Source organism: Sus scrofa, chromosome 2 (genome assembly GCF_054392235.1).
Source record: "Sus scrofa isolate SSC_HxYL_T2T_F1_AM1 chromosome 2, Sscrofa_HxYL_maternal_Yorkshire_Landrace_v2.0, whole genome shotgun sequence".
Classification (NCBI taxonomy): Eukaryota; Metazoa; Chordata; class Mammalia; order Artiodactyla; family Suidae; genus Sus; species Sus scrofa.
The window spans coordinates 130,363,543-130,379,207 of NC_139384.1; the positions used below are offsets into that span (position 1 = coordinate 130,363,543).

Sequence of the window (15,665 nt, forward strand, 5' to 3'; positions counted from 1 at the left end):
ACTTAGTAAGGGGATATTAACGGATGGGGATGAGGAGGGGCTGCAATGTCATGTGATGCCCCACATGTCAACAGAGCACAGTGTGTAATAACCTTGCTTGCCCCTCCGTGGGACACATTCCCACCCTCATTTTGAGTTGCATAAGTAGAGATTTCAGGGTTTCCTTTTACCTTATCAGTGAGGATGCTGTTTATGGTGCAAGGCATCAGGACTTATGGACTAGAGAAACATCCCTCTCCCCTCCTTCCTCTTACTTCTCAGTGTCTGAGTTTGAAGCAAGATGCAGGGCATCCCAGGTTACCCTAGGAGGGCAGGGAAGTCCCATCTAAGAACAGAAATGAGAGGGATCAGGATGGAGGACTATCAGGGCGCAGATATTCAAAAGAATGGCACCAACCAACACATATGCTGCATGTTTTTAAGGTTTATCTGCTTCTGATTGTCCTGGCTCCATCAGCCATATTTATTAATAAATAAGGAGTGATCCACCAGAGACACTCAAGTGTGGCCTGTGGACAGGAAGCATCATTCCAGGAGCTTGTTAGAAATTCAGAGTCTTGGGATCCAGCCCAGAGCTACTGAGTCAGAATCTCTGGGGTGGGGCCCAGGAATCTGTGTTTTAACAAGCCTTCTGGACAGTTTCTAGGCAACCAAGGTTCAGGGAGCCCTGACCTAGACAACCATCTACAGACTGTTCTTCTCAGGAAGAAGGATGTCATTGTGTCACCAGGCAGCAGTAGTATGATGGGGTGTTTATTAAGTGGCCAAAGCCCTACACCTAAGGGCACCAAAGCCAAGATCTCATTGGAAAAAAGACCAAGCGGGAAAAAAATCCATGAGTTTGTCTTTAACTTGCCCATGCTGCACCCATGCCAGTGAGTTTGCAAAACATGCCACACCTCTACTATGACTAATTGTTTCGAAATTGCAGGCAAGAAGAGAGGTGGAGTAGTTCAGAGAATTAAGGCAGAACAAGTTGTTTATATAGTTTGAAATCTTTTCCGGTCTGTCCAATGACTTTCTATAAACATGTTAAAAGCCAAGACTGGATCATATGCATGTTTTTATTACCAAGGACCTGCTTGGAACCTGGTTCATTATAGCTGCTCAAGCAATGTTGAAAACTGAATAAATGAGTGAATAAATAACATTAAATGAAGCTTTCATCTTTACCTCCACCTATTAGCTTTATACTGCTACCAAAAAAACTTACCACTAATTTAGTGGCTTAAACAAAAATGTATTATCTTATAGTTCTCCACATCAGGAGCCCAGCATGGGTCTCACTGGGCCAAAATCAGGGTGTCAGCAAGGCTGCATTTCTTTCTGAAGGCTATCGGGGGCAATTTACATCCTTGATCATATGGGTTGTTGGAAGAATTCAGTCTCTTATGGTTGCAGTAGAAGAAGTCCCCACTTCTTTGCTGGCTGTCTGCTGAGGGCTTACCTAGGTTCTAGAGGTAGCCTGCATTCCATGCTCATGACCTCCTTACGCCACCCATAAAACAGCAACAGAGGGTTGAGTACCTCTCAGGCCTTGAATATCTCCTCTTTCTGATCCTGCTACATTTCTCTGGCTGGCTCATTTGCCTTCCTCTTCCACTTTTAAGGATGCATCTTAGTAAGACTCATATCAAGATTCATTAACTTCACCATAGCTGCGAAGTTCCTTTAGTCATGTAAGGTAACATACTTACCAATTCCAGAAATTAGGATGTGTATATCGTTGGTGGGCCATTATTATGCCTACAACACTCTACTGAATAAAGTGTATTACAAGCATCTGACTCCCAGGAATTTGGTGGAGAGTAGATACAATATTCTTATAGAATGCACTGATCTAAGGCATCAATAGCCAGAATCGGCCCTTTGAGAGATGATGAATTTAAAGAAATTTCTAGCTTTCCACTACCACCACTTTGAAAACTTTCCCTCTTACATTTCCTCCTTCTTTCACACAGGGCTAGACAGCACCCAAGCTCTTAACCCTTCCTCCTCTTTCCCTTTTCCTGCTTCCCAATCAAAACATAATAGGAATAGCAAATAATCATTGACTGTTCTACTATATACTGAGTATTTTCACACAAACCATTTCATTAAATGATCTCAATTCAGTAATTGTATTTTCATTTTGGAGGAAGAGGAAGCTTAGAACATTTAAATAATCCATTCGATATAGTAGATAATAAAGCTGAGATTCTATTACAAGTCCTTATTATTATTATTATTATTATTATTATTATTATTTTGGCTTTTTAGGCTCTAACCTGCGGCATATGGAAGTTCCCAGGCTAGTGGTTGAATTGGAGCAGAAGCTCCCAGCCTACACCACAGCCACAGCAACGACAGATCCGAGACTCATCTACGTGAGACCTATACCGCAACTCATGGCAATGCCAGATCCTTAACCCAGTGAGCAAGGCCAGGGATCAAACCTGCATCTTCATGGATGCTGGTCAGACTCATTACCCCTGAGCCACAATGGGAACTCCACACAAGCCCTTATTGTTAATCATTACAAATCTTACCTCCTTGAGATGCCCTGTTTTCACATTTTTCCCTTCACCCCAAGAAATAAACAGGAAACTTAATTCAAGCTTATCTGTTCACTAGCTGATATGCAAAGAAATCTTAGTCAGTGTTCTCCAGAGAAAAAGAACCAACAGGATATATAGATATATATAAGGGATTTGCTCAAGCAATTAGGGATATACAATATGGAAATTAGAGAATCAGGAAAGTAGGTGGTATCATTCAATTCCAAAGGCCTGAGATGCAGGGTGCCAGTGACATAAATCGTGTACAGGACCTGAAGGCCCACACTCTAAGAGGATCAGGGGCACTGGAGTCTGTGGGCAGGAGAAGATGGGTGTTTCTAAGCACCTTTCCCTCTCCTCTGCCATTTTGTTCTGGTCAGGCCCTCAGTCATTGGATGACCCACCCACATTGGTGAGATTGCTCTTCTTTATTCAGTCTCCCAATTTAAAAGCTAATCTCTGCTGCAAACACCCTTACAGACACACCCAGAAACAATATTTTACCAGCTATCCGGGCATGCCTTAGCCCAACAAAGTTGGGCACATAAATTTACCCATCAGAGGGACTTTCATAACAAGATTTCAAGCTGTAAAAATCACCTGCAAGGGTCAAAATCAAAGTAATCTTGTGATAAGCCACAGAGGAAGTGAAAACATCTGGTTTCATTTGGGACAGAAACATTTAAAACCCTAGAAGAGTAGGAGTTTAGGAGAAGAGCATTGGAGAATTCATTTTCATCCTTTCTGTGCCAGGAAAACAAAGCACTTGTTTGAGGTAGTTAGAAAGAAGGACTAGGGGAAGTCTCAAGAACACTAGTTATTACTATAGACAATATTTGAACAAAGCCCCTCACTTCTAGATTAAAATTCTGTCCCTACCAGAATTGTATCCAGATTGGTCCACATGTTTCCTCAATATGTGAAGAACATGTGAAGTAAGAATTAATGAGTAATGGAGTTCTCTTGTGGTGCAGCTGTTAACCTGGCCTCAATGCAATGGCTCTGTTTTCTGCTGGGGCCCTGGTTTGAACTCTGGCCCTGTAACGCCTATATGTCATGGGCATGGTGGAAAAAAATGAAAGAAAAAGAAGAAGAAGAAGAATTAAGTAATGAGTTACTCTGCCCCTCTTTTAAATATTTAGCCATTCTTTGTCTAGTTTTATTAATTGGTATTCAGTGACTTATTATTTGTACATAGGGGTAGAATATTTTGCTATTTGCTGATATCATGATAGCTACAGAGGGTAAAAAAGCAAGAATAAAAAGTTCAAACACAGATTGAGACACACTCAGCAACCAGCAATTATAATATGACATTTTTAATCTTTATCCTGGACGATGCCTTAATCGAGAATCCCAAGAAACCACAAGGAAACATGGATTTGATTTTAAATGACTTGTTTGTTTGGAGGCCTAGTCTTGTCCCTAAGAGATTTATTTTTAACAACTGTCCCATACAGGTAGGGAAGCCCATTTCCCCTTTGCTCCTTCATGTTCCATTCACGAAAAGGAACTGTGTTCCTGGAGAATAGGGACAAGACAGTAGTTCCTTCACCACCAAAGACTGTTTCACCCTTAGATTTCCCACCAGCTTTCCTGAAAGAATAATCAACATTCTCTTATGACTTACACCTTTATTGAAGCCATAAATGAGTATTTATTGTACCCAGTGTTTGCCATACATAATTTGCCATGAATGATAATCCTATAGCTATGGTAAGTGTTTAATTTTTTTTTTCATTAGCAGGACTGACCTTGTGAAAATGATCATGTGGGTGAGTTTGTCTTCACGCATCTCTCCTCATTCATCACTAGTTGACTCTTAAGATACCAAGAGGACAGAGGATGCTATTTGATCCACTTTTACAACTACACTTCCAGACTTCACCTACCTAGCATGTGCTTTTCCAGTGTGCATTATGTGGCTTTGGGATTTGTATTGCTGATCTCAAGACCCTATTCTAAAAAAATTTGGTCCAGTTCACCTCTCCAAACTGAGTTCACCACTTCAGAACTTAGCTCTTTAACAAATAGATAAGGAACCAGTTACAGGACAGGGTCTATGTCTTATATATATATCTCTATTCCCAATATCTAGGTCACTTCCTGGCTATGATAATAAATAAGGACACCACAAACCAATAGTACAATGTATAGTATTTCATCTGTGCCAAGCAACTATTTATACAATTTATATATATTAATTCATTTCTTCTCATAACAACTATATGAGATAGGTACTGATATAATATTCATTTTATACATAATAAAATTAAACCTGTTTGATGAGCTAATGAATGAAAGAATGGGAAGTCACAACATATGCTTAAGTGGACTTCCTTGAAATAATTCCTTTGGGTCTGGAAAGATACTTGGGAGTGAGGGGATCTAACATGGAACAGGACAAGTCTTTCACATCCCTTCTGTGACATGGTACCCAACTTAAGAGTTTTTCAGGAATCTCACCATGGCTATGGTCTTGCTTCAGACAACTGTGCTCTATCATTTTTCTGATTTTAAGGAGTTCCAGGAGTCAGCACACGTTTTCCCAGGTCAGGGAAGTTCCTTGGAGAAATTACAGCTCTGCAATCCAAGGATCCTGAGGACCATAAGAGAGGTGAACAGACGAAGCCAGCTTAACCAGCTAGAGAAGCCCGTGGGACAGTGCTGGTCCTGGTTCTTCCTCTTGTCTACAAGGGCTCTGTACTAATTTTCTATTTTCCTTAAGATAGTACCAAAATCTCAGCAGCTTAAAATAACACTCATGTGTTACCTCACAGTTTCTCTAGGTCAAGAATCTAGAAATGGCTTATCTGGATCTCACGAGGCTGCAGTTAGACTGTCACCAGGATGCATTCTCATCTGGAAGCTTGAATGGGGAAGATTCCACCTCTAAGATCACTCAGGGTGCTGGCAGAATTCAGCTCCTCACAGCTGTAGGCCTGAGGACCCTGCCTACTTCCTGCTTGTAGATTGGTGGCTTCCCTCAGCTCCTTGTCACACAGACCTCCCACAATAGCCCCTTATTTCTTCACAGTCAACTACAGAGTTTCTAGAGTATGTGTTATCAAATTGAACTTAGGTCTCCTTGTTTGCCAAGCAACAAAGGCAATTTACCAACACCAAGTGTGGTGAAGGGAAGTACAGTGTTTATTGCAGATGCCAAACAAGGAGTATGGGTAGCTCATACTCAAAAGACTCAAACTCTCTGATGGTTTGCAGGAAAGCAGGTTTTTTGTCTCTGTCTGTGGCATGCAGAAGTTCCTGGGCCAGAGACTGAACTCGTGCCACAGTGGCAACCTGAGCTACAGCAGTAGCAATGTCAGATCTTTAACCTGCTGAACCACCAGATAACTCCCAGGGAAGTGTTTTTAAAGGCAAGATTTAGGGGTGAAGACTTCAGGATGCATGACTTTCTTCTGATCAGTTGGTGGTGAGATAACAGAATATTGTTTCAAGAATCTCAGTCATCAGCCTTCTGGTTCTAACCAGTCTGGGGCCTATGCATTTATGCTCAGCATGTGGTCACTGTCTACCACCTATGGCAGGGCAGTGTGTGTGGGGGTGCTTATTTTTTGCAGGACAACTCAAAGATATCCATTAGATTATTAGGTAAATCCCTTGAGAAGGAATCAGGACTGAACTTCTCTTGTTTGACTGCTTTTCCTTTCTTTCCAAATTCCTTTACTTTCCAAATTAACAACAGCTTGTACCTGTTTTTTGGAACTCAAGGAAGTCCTAGGAAACTAAAGCCTATTCCTACAAATAAGAAATGGTGAGCATGGAGAAGCTTTTGTACCCAAGAGGGCCCTGCAGAGTCCTGCTTGATTCCATGTAAGCAAGATAGAATCTTATACATCCTATTGTAATCACTGAGCTTGTAACCTCTCTTCCACAGTCTCTCAGGACAGTTTCTTGAAAGAAGCCCCACCACGCCACACATGGCCATTCACTAGTATGTGAATAGGCATTATCAGGAACCCTGTCTGACCTGTTCATGAAGGGATCTTGAGTTGAAAATAGTGCCTCTCCTCAATTAATGTCTATCCATGAGTGAGTAAGTGGATGACTTCTGGTATCACACCTGTGGTAAAGAAAAGGAGTAAACATGCTGGGCAGGAATGAGGCTAGAAAGCGTGCTCACGTTAATCTGATGTGTACAGATGGCCCTTTGCTACTATTTACTCCAAGTTTACTAGTCCATTTTCTACAACAGAAGGTCATAGGCAAAGAAAATTGAGGCAGGAGACAAGGGAGGAGGAAAAAGACCTTGGGTGAGGACACATTTTCTGGTGGACAGAAAACTCATCTGCTCTCAGGAGGGATTGGATCCTAGGCCCCAAGTCGTCCTGGTTGTCTCTGCTCTTCATAATCTTTGAAAGCACTATAAAAACATAACAAGGGCCCTATGCCTTTCTCTTTTATAGTACTTTTACCTTATAAACTCTCAGAGTTTTCTTTGAGCCTCACTCTTCTGGTAGCAACAATGGACACAACGAGAAAATAAATGGAAAGACAGAGAGACTGAAATGAGAAGGGAAATTTTTAGCATTAAAGTGGCTCCAGGATCCAGATAAAGATAAACCCAGATACTGCTTAGAGCCTTGAGTGTTTGACCATTCTTCCTAGAGCATTTCCTGTGGGGCCCATCACATTGTACTAAATTTGACCCAGGTGGTACAGGCATGTACACATGTAGGAGCCGGGACATGAGGACAACAGCAGAGCAGATATTCAAGATGTGGCCTTTGCCATTCATTTTGACCATACTGAAACATGGCAGTTTGTCAACCAAATTCAAGACCAGTTCAACATTTAAAACACTGGTTGTGGAGTTCCTATCGTGGCACAGTGGAAACGAATCTGACTAGCATCCATGAGGACACAGGTTTGATCCCTGGCCTTGCTCAGTGGGTTAAGGATCCAGCATTGCTGTGACGTGGTGTAGGTTGCAGACACAGCTCGGATCTGGCGTTGCTGTGGCTATGGTGTAGGTCGGCGGCTACACCTCCAATTCGACCCCTAACCTGGGAACCTCCATATGCCATGGGAGTGGCCCTAAAAAAGACCAAAATAATAATAATAATAATAATAATACACTGATTGTTGGTGTGTCCACGTGCTAGTGCATGTGCACAGGCATAGATACAGGCATTGGGGAGGGCACACCCAGCCTCACTTTCTATAAATCAAGCAGGTATAAAGGGGAGGAATAAAGAGTTAAGAGGGAAAAGAAGACATGAGACTTTTCCTACAGAAACCCAAGGTGTGTGAGAAGGACAGGGATCAGAACTCAAGAGACTGCCTGTGGCCTCCTCTTCAGCAGATTTTCTAAATTCCAAGTGCACAGGAACTTTCAAAAAGGATAAAGGATCTATTCACAGGCAAAGCCTTCACCAAAACTTATAAATCAGAGCATATTGTATAACTAAGAGGTAGGCTCTGCAATCAGGCCAAGAAAAACTCTAAAACGGCAGGATTTATTTCCAAGAAGAAACAGTGACCACAGAAAACAAAGCACAAAAAAGCAATAAATAATTGGTGTTACCTTTCCACCCACAACTCTTTGTTGCTATATGTCCCAGGCATTTCTAACATACAGTTCTCATCTTCTGTGTCACTGGCAGATCATGCTAACTCACCAGAGACTCTAAGGACTTGAGTGACCCTTAGAGGGTCTGGAGGTCTTAAGACTTTCTTTGCCTTGTTCCTTTCCTCCAGTCTCCCATCTCCCCCACCTCTCCCTATCCCCACCTCCCACCAATGTGGCTGATAATGAGACATGTCACTTATCTCCAACAATCACCCATTACTTCTGGATGAACTGTATAGAGGGCCTCAGAACACTTTTATACTTCCATAAAATATTTCAAACATCTTCCTAGCCAACTAACCAAGTAGGGAGCTGGAAGCACTTAGAACCTTTCCAAGCACTGGTCTTTCCAGTTTGGACACAGTTTGTGATTATAGATGATATTCAAAGAAGTCATAACTGAACTTTATTTGAACCCATGAGGCTAGGGAAGCTTTTCTCAAGAGACAGAATGTACAATGGCAAAAATTTTACAAGCTAATTAGGGACAGTCAGATTTCTTGGCGCTAGTTACAAAGATATGTAGGCACAAAGAATTTCTGCTTAGCTCTAGGTAGGAGAATCTTTGAAATTCTGGCTGTGCTATATTTTTGGAGTATACTGTGAGCAGAAAGAATATATAATAACCTTAATAAAGGTAAATAAGAACTGGCACTTTAGTTGAGTGCCATACATGCCAAGGATGCTCAGAAATGCACAGGAGTGGTAGGAAGATGAAGTCAGAACTTGAAATTAAAGCCTTTACTTGAACAACACGATAAAAAAGAGAGAGAGGACAGAGTGGGAGAGGAGAAAGGACATAAACATGGTAAGTGGGTAAGAGTCACCTTGGAATTTATGCACAAGGCATTAGCTGCAAGAAATGTGAAATGCTATTTTTTTGCTTAAGGAATAAAAGTAACAAAAAGGTTAAAATAGGGAAAATAAGTTTATCTGGGACCTGAGTGGACTGAGAGACAGAATTATTTCTACAATTAAGATACACCAACCCTTATCAAGGTTATGGTGAACTTCATTAACATTTGTCTTCTAAGCTGACAAAATAACCGTCTTTTCTTTTTTTCTAAATTTATGTATTTATTTTTCCACTGTACAGCATGGGGGCCAAGTTACACTTACATGTATACATTTTTTTCCACCCTTTGTTCTGTTGCAATATAAGTATCTAGACATAGTTCTCAATGCTACTCAGCAGGATCTCATTGTAAACCCAAGTTGTATCTGATAACCCAAGCTCCCGATCCCTACCACTCCCTCCCTCTCCTGTCAGGCAGCCACAAGTCTATTCTCCAAGTCCATGATTTTCTTTTCTGTGGAAAGGTTCATTTGTTCTGGATATTAGATTCCAGTTATAAGTGATATCATATGGTATTTGTCTACTTTCTGACTTATTTCACTCAGTATGAGAGTCTCTGGTTCCATCCATGTTGCTGCAAATGGCATTATGTCATCCTTTTTTATGGCTGAGTAGTATTCCATTGTGTATATATACCACCTCCTCTGAATCCAATCATCTGTCGATGGACATTTGGGTTGTTTCATGTCTTTGCTATTGTAAATAGTGCTGCAATGAACATGCAGTGTATGTGTCTTTTTCAAGGAAACTCTTGTCTGGATGTATGCCCAAGAGTAGGATTGCGGAGTCATATGGAAGTTCTATGTATAGATTTCTAAGGTATCTCCAAACTGTTCTCCATAGTGGCTGTACCAGTTTACATTCCCACCAGCAGTGCAGGAGGGTTCCATTTTCTCCACAACCCCTCCAGCATTTGTTATTTGTGGACTTATGAATGATGGCCATTCTGACTGGTGTGAGGCGGTATCTCATGGTAGTTTTGATTTGCATTTCTCTTATAATCAGTGATGTAGAGCATTTTTTCATGTGTTTGTTGGCCATCTGTATACCTTCCTTGGAGAACAGTCTATTCAGGTCTTTTGCCCATTTTTCCATTGGGTGATTGGCTTTTTTGCTGTTGAGCTGTATAAGTTGCTTATATATTCTAGAGATTAAGCCCTTGTCAGTTGCATCATTTGAAACTATTTTCTCCCATTCTGTAAGTTGTCTTTTTGGTTTCCTTTGCTGTGCAAAAGCTTGTCAGTTTGATTAGGTCCCATTTGGTTTATTTTTGCTTTTATTCCTGTTGCTTTGGGAGACTGATCTGAGAAAATATTCATGAGGTCGATAGAGAGTATTTTGTCTATGTTCTCCTCTAGGAGTTTGATGGTGTCCTGTCGTATATTTAAGTCTTTCAGCCATTTGGAGTTTATTTTTGTGCATGGTGTGAGGGTGTGTTCTAGTTTCATGGCTTTACATGCAGCATCCGGGTTTCCCAGCTATGCTTGCTGAATAGACTTTCATTGTCCCATTTTATGTTCTTGCCTCCCTTGTCAAAGATTAATTGACCATAGGTATCTGGGTTTATTTCTGGGTTCTCTATTCCATTCCATTGGTATGTCTGTCTGTTTTGATACCAGTACCACACTGTTTTGATGACTGTGGCTTTGTAATAGTGCTTTAAGTCTGGGAGAGTTATGCCCCCTGCTTGGTTTTTGTTTCTCAGGATTGCTTTGGCGATTCTGGGTCTTTTGTGGTTCCATATAAATGTTTGGATTGTTTGTTCTAGTTCTGTGAAAAATGTCATGGGTAATTTGATAGGGATTGCATTGTATCTGTAGATTGCTTTGGGTAGTATGGCCATTTTTACAATATTGATTTTTCCAATCCATGAACATGGAATATCTTTCCATTTCTTTACATCTTCTTTAATTCCTTTGATTAAAGTTTTATAGTTCTCAGCAGATAAGTCCTTTATCTCTTTGGTCAGGTGTATTCTGGGGTATTTGATTTTGTGAGGTGCAATTTTAAAAGGTATTATATTTTTGTATTCTTTTTCTAATATTTCATTGTTGGTATACAGAAATGCAACTGATTTCTGAATGTTAATCTTATATCCTGCTACTTTGCTGAATTTATTAATCAGTTCAAGTAGTTTTTGGGTTAAGTCCTTAGGGTTTTCTAGGTATAGTATCATGTCATCTGCATACAGTGACAGTTTTATCTCTTCTCTTCCTATTTGGATGCCTTTGATTTCTTTTGTTTGTCTAATTGCTGTGGCTAAGCCTTCCAAAACTATGTTGAAGAGCAGTGGTGAGAGTGGGCATCCCTGTCTTGTTCCAGATTTGAGTGAGAAGGCTTTCAGTTTTTCTCTATTGAGTATTATATTTGCTGTGGGTTTGTCATAAATGGCTTTGATTTTGTTCAGGAATGTTTCCTCTATACCCACGGGCAAGAGTTTTGGTTTTGATCATGAATGGATGTTGGACTCTTTCAAATGCTTTTTCTGCATCTATTGAGATGATCATATGGTTTTTGACTTTTCTTTTGTTAATGTGGTGTATGACGTTAATTGATTTGCGTATGTTGAAGCATCCTTGTGAACCTGGGATGAACCCTACCTGGTCATGGTATATGATCTTTTTTATATGTTGTTGGATTCAGTTGGCTAAGATTTTGTTGAGAATTTTTGCATCTATATTCATCAATGATATTGGGCAATAATTTTCTTTTTTGGTGGTATCTTTGTCTGGTTTTGGAATGAGGGTGATGGTGGCATCACAGAATGTCTTTGGGAGTGTTCCTTCCTCTTCAACCTTTTGAAAAAGTTTAAGGAGGATGGGCACCAGATCCTCTTTATATGTTTGGTAGAATTCACCTGCGAAGCCATCTGGTCCTGGACTTTTATTTGTAGGGAGTGTTTTTATGACATCTTCAATTTCATTTCTAGTGATCGGTCTGCTCAGTTGGTCTGTTTCTTCTTGATTCAGTTTTGGCAGGCTGTAAGATTCTAGCAAATTGTCCATTTCTTCCAGATTGTCAAACTTGTTGCCATATAGTTGTTCATAGTGTTCTCTGATGGTATTTTGTATTTCTGCAACTTCCATTGTGATTTTTCCTTTTTCATTTCTAATTTTATTTTTTTTGGGTTCTTTCCTCTTCTTAGTAAGTCTAGCCAAAGGTTTGCCAATTTTGTTTACCTTTTCAAAGAACCAGCTCTTGGTTTTATTGATTTTCTCTATTGTTTTTTGAATCTTTATTTTATTGATTTCCTCTTTGATCTTTATAATTTCCTTCCTTCTGCTGACTTTAGGTTTTTTTTGTTCTTCTTTTTCTAATTCATTTAGGGGGAGGGTTAAGTTGTCAATTTGAGATCTTTCTTCTTTTTTGAGAAAGGCCTGTATTGCTATGAATTTCCCTATGAGCTCTGCTTTTGCAGTGTCTCATAGATTTTGAGAGGTTATGTCTTCATTAGCATTTGTCTCCAGGTATTTTTTAATTTCCTTCTTGATTTCCTCATTGACCCATTGGTTTTTGAGTAGCATGTTGTTTAGTCTCCATGTAGTAGGTTTTTTCTCATTTCTTTTCCTGTGGTTGATTTCTAGTTTCATGGCATTGTAGTCAGAGAAAATACTTGAAATAATTTCTATGCTCCTAAATTTGTTGAAGTTAGCTTTGTTTCCCAATATGTGGTCGATTCTTGAGAATGTTTCATGTCCACTTGAGAAGAATGTGTATTCTGATTTTTTTGGATGTAGTGTCCTAAAGATGTCAATTAAGTCTAACTTTTCTATTGTTTCCTTTAGGATCTCTGTTGCTTTATTGGTTTTCTGTCTAGAGGATCTGTCCATTGATGTGAGCAGGGTATTAAAGTCTCCTATGATTGTATTCCCATCAATTTCTCCCTTTATGTCTGTTAATATTTGTTGTATGTCTCTGGGTGCTCCTGTATTTGGGGCATATATGTTGACAATAGTAATATCCTCTTCTTGGATGGCTCCCTTAATCATTAAACAGTGTCCTTCTTTGTCTTTCTTTATGTCTTTTGTTTTAAAGTCTATTTTGTCTGATATGAGTATTGCAACTCCTGCTTTCCTGTCATGTCTATTGGCATGAAATATTTTTTCCCACCTCTTCACTTTTTCCTAAGGTGAGTTTCTTGTAGGCAGCATATTGAAGGTTTTTGCCTTTTTATCCACTCAGCCACTCTGTGTCTTTTGATTGGAGCATTCAGTCCATTGACATTTAAGGTGATAATTGACACATGATTATTTATTGCCATTTTAAACCTTGTGATCCAGTTGATTCTATGATTCTCCATTCATCATTTCTTTTTTTAGTTGGATAGTCTCCAATTATTTTCTGCTTGAGTGTTTTTCTTTTCATTTTTTGCGAATGCAATGTTTGGTTTTGATTTGTGGTTGTCCTGTTTTTTAAGTATGCTAACCCCTTCCTATAATTATGTGTTTTAGCCTGATGGTCCTGTAGGTTCAAACACTTCACTACTATACTAAAATTAAGAAGAGAAACAGACAAAAAAAAAGGAAAAAAAATTTTAAAAAGAGTCTATTTATTTCCTCACACCAAGTCTTTTTTTTTTTTTTTTTTTTGTCTTTTTGTCTTTTTGTCATTTTAGGGCTGCACCTGCAGCATATGGACGTTCCCAGGCTAGAGGTCCAATCGGAGCTGAAGCCACAGGCTACAGGGATCCGAGCCGCATCTGTGACCTACGCCACAGCTCACAGCAATGCCAGATCCTTAACCCACTGAGCAAGGCCAGGGATTGAATCCATGTTCTCATGGATCCTAGTCAGGTTTGTTAACCACTGAGCCACGATGGGAATTCCCAACACACCAAGTCTTTTCTAAACACTCCCCACCTTTTTTTTGCTGAGAAATTTGGATGGTTGGATTGACAGCATGGTATGTGAGAAAAACATCTGTATGAGTCAAATGATCCTGGCTCTCTCTAACACACCAGGCAGTGCATATCATTGGGTCCCATCATCGATGGATGATGAACTGTTCAGCCCTTATCCCCTTCAGTGAAATGGAAAGCATTGACTCTACATTAGTCTGCTAGTGCTGCTATAACAAAGTATGACAGACTGGGTGGTTTGAACAATAAGAATTTATGTTCTCACAGTTATGGAAGCCAGAAGTACAAGATCAAGATGTCAGCAGGGTTGGTTTCTTCTGAGGCCTGTCTCTTCTTGGCTTGGAGATGACCATCTTCTCCCTGTGTCTTCACAAGGTCTTCTCTGTGTATGTGTCAGTGTCCTAATCTCTTATTATAAGACACAAGTCATATTAAGACCCACCCTAATGACCTCCTTTTGCCTTAATTATCTCTTTAAAGACCCTATTTGCCATGAACTCCAATGTTCATTGCAGTACTGTTTATAATAGCCAAGACATGAAAGCAATCTAAATGTTCATCGTCAGAAGAATGGATAAAGAAGATGTGGTACATATACACAATGGAATATTACTCAGCCATAAAAAAGAATGAAATAATGCCATTTGCAGCAATGTGGATGGACCTAAAAATTATCCTAAAGTTAAGTAAGTCAGATGAAAAAGACAAATATCATATGGGATCACTAATATCTAGAAGCTAACAAAAAATGATACAAAAGAGCTTATTCACAAAGCAGAAACAGACTCAAAGGTTTCTAAACCAAACTCAAGGCTACCAAAGGGGAAATGTTGGGGAGGGATTAATTAGGATATTTGGATTAAAATATACACACTACTATACATAAAATATATGGGTGACAAGGACCTACTGTATAGCACAGAGAAATACACTGGATACTGTGTAATGACTTATATAGGAAAAATATCTGAAAAGAAATGGATGTGTGTAACTGATACACTTTGCTATACACCTGAAAGTAACACAACACAATAAGTCATTTTACACACTGCAATAAATTTTTTAAATGCAAAGTGAGTAAAAAAATTAACAAGCTAAAATTGGTTTTGAAACTATAAAACATTCTTTTTTAAAAGACCCTATCTCCAAGTACAGTCACATTCTGTGGTACTGGGTATTTTTCAGCCCATAGCAGACACCAAGGAAGTAGAGACCAAGATAGGAGTTTTTAAAAGGGGCTTCTTCTTCTCCAGTTTCTCCCATCATTTCCATAATACCATCCCTAACTGTGAGCTCTGTAGATGAGAGGAGGTTCCCAGTCTCTCCTGAGGCCAGGACTGATATCCTCATTTGAGGACCCACTGTGGGGACTAAGATTTGACCTCAGAGTCCTTAGTGGAACATCACTCAACAGTCAGAGGGAACCTACAACAGACTTTTCTTCCTTTTCTTCTATAAAAACTGCATATTCTCTTTGCAGATATTGTGCCTGCACGTGATCCAGTATAGAGCTGCATCTTCAAGGTATATCTGTTATTTCACTTGTGAACAAAAGCTTCACAAATTTTCTCTCACCTTTCTAAAATGTGATATGCATACCATTGGCAACACCCGTGACAATATAAGCAGGGTATCAAGTTACACTGAATCCAACAGCGAAAAGGTTATTCCCTTTTGATCAATTTTTAGTTCTTTTGATTAAATGAAAAACAAAATATCAGGTTGGGGCTAATATGTCTTTAACACCTGACACCAATCTTTCTTTCTAACAAAGAGGGCGGACCTTAGGTCAGAGAGTTTAGCAGGCAAAAATAAGCAGCT

At 39.7% G+C, this 15,665-nt stretch overlaps 1 long non-coding RNA gene across 4 annotated transcripts in view; it reads right to left on the reverse strand.

Moving 5' to 3' along the window:
- LOC100522542 (uncharacterized) overlaps positions 1-15,665 on the reverse strand; it is a 120,416-nt gene that overhangs the window by 42,812 nt on the left and 61,939 nt on the right. The window contains exon 9 of one of the 4 annotated variants that reach the window (XR_014838605.1): positions 171-325. The exons of the other annotated variants lie outside the window; for them this stretch is intronic. This is a non-coding gene — a long non-coding RNA (uncharacterized LOC100522542). The remainder of the gene's footprint in view (positions 1-170; positions 326-15,665) is intronic. 4 annotated transcript variants of the gene reach the window in all.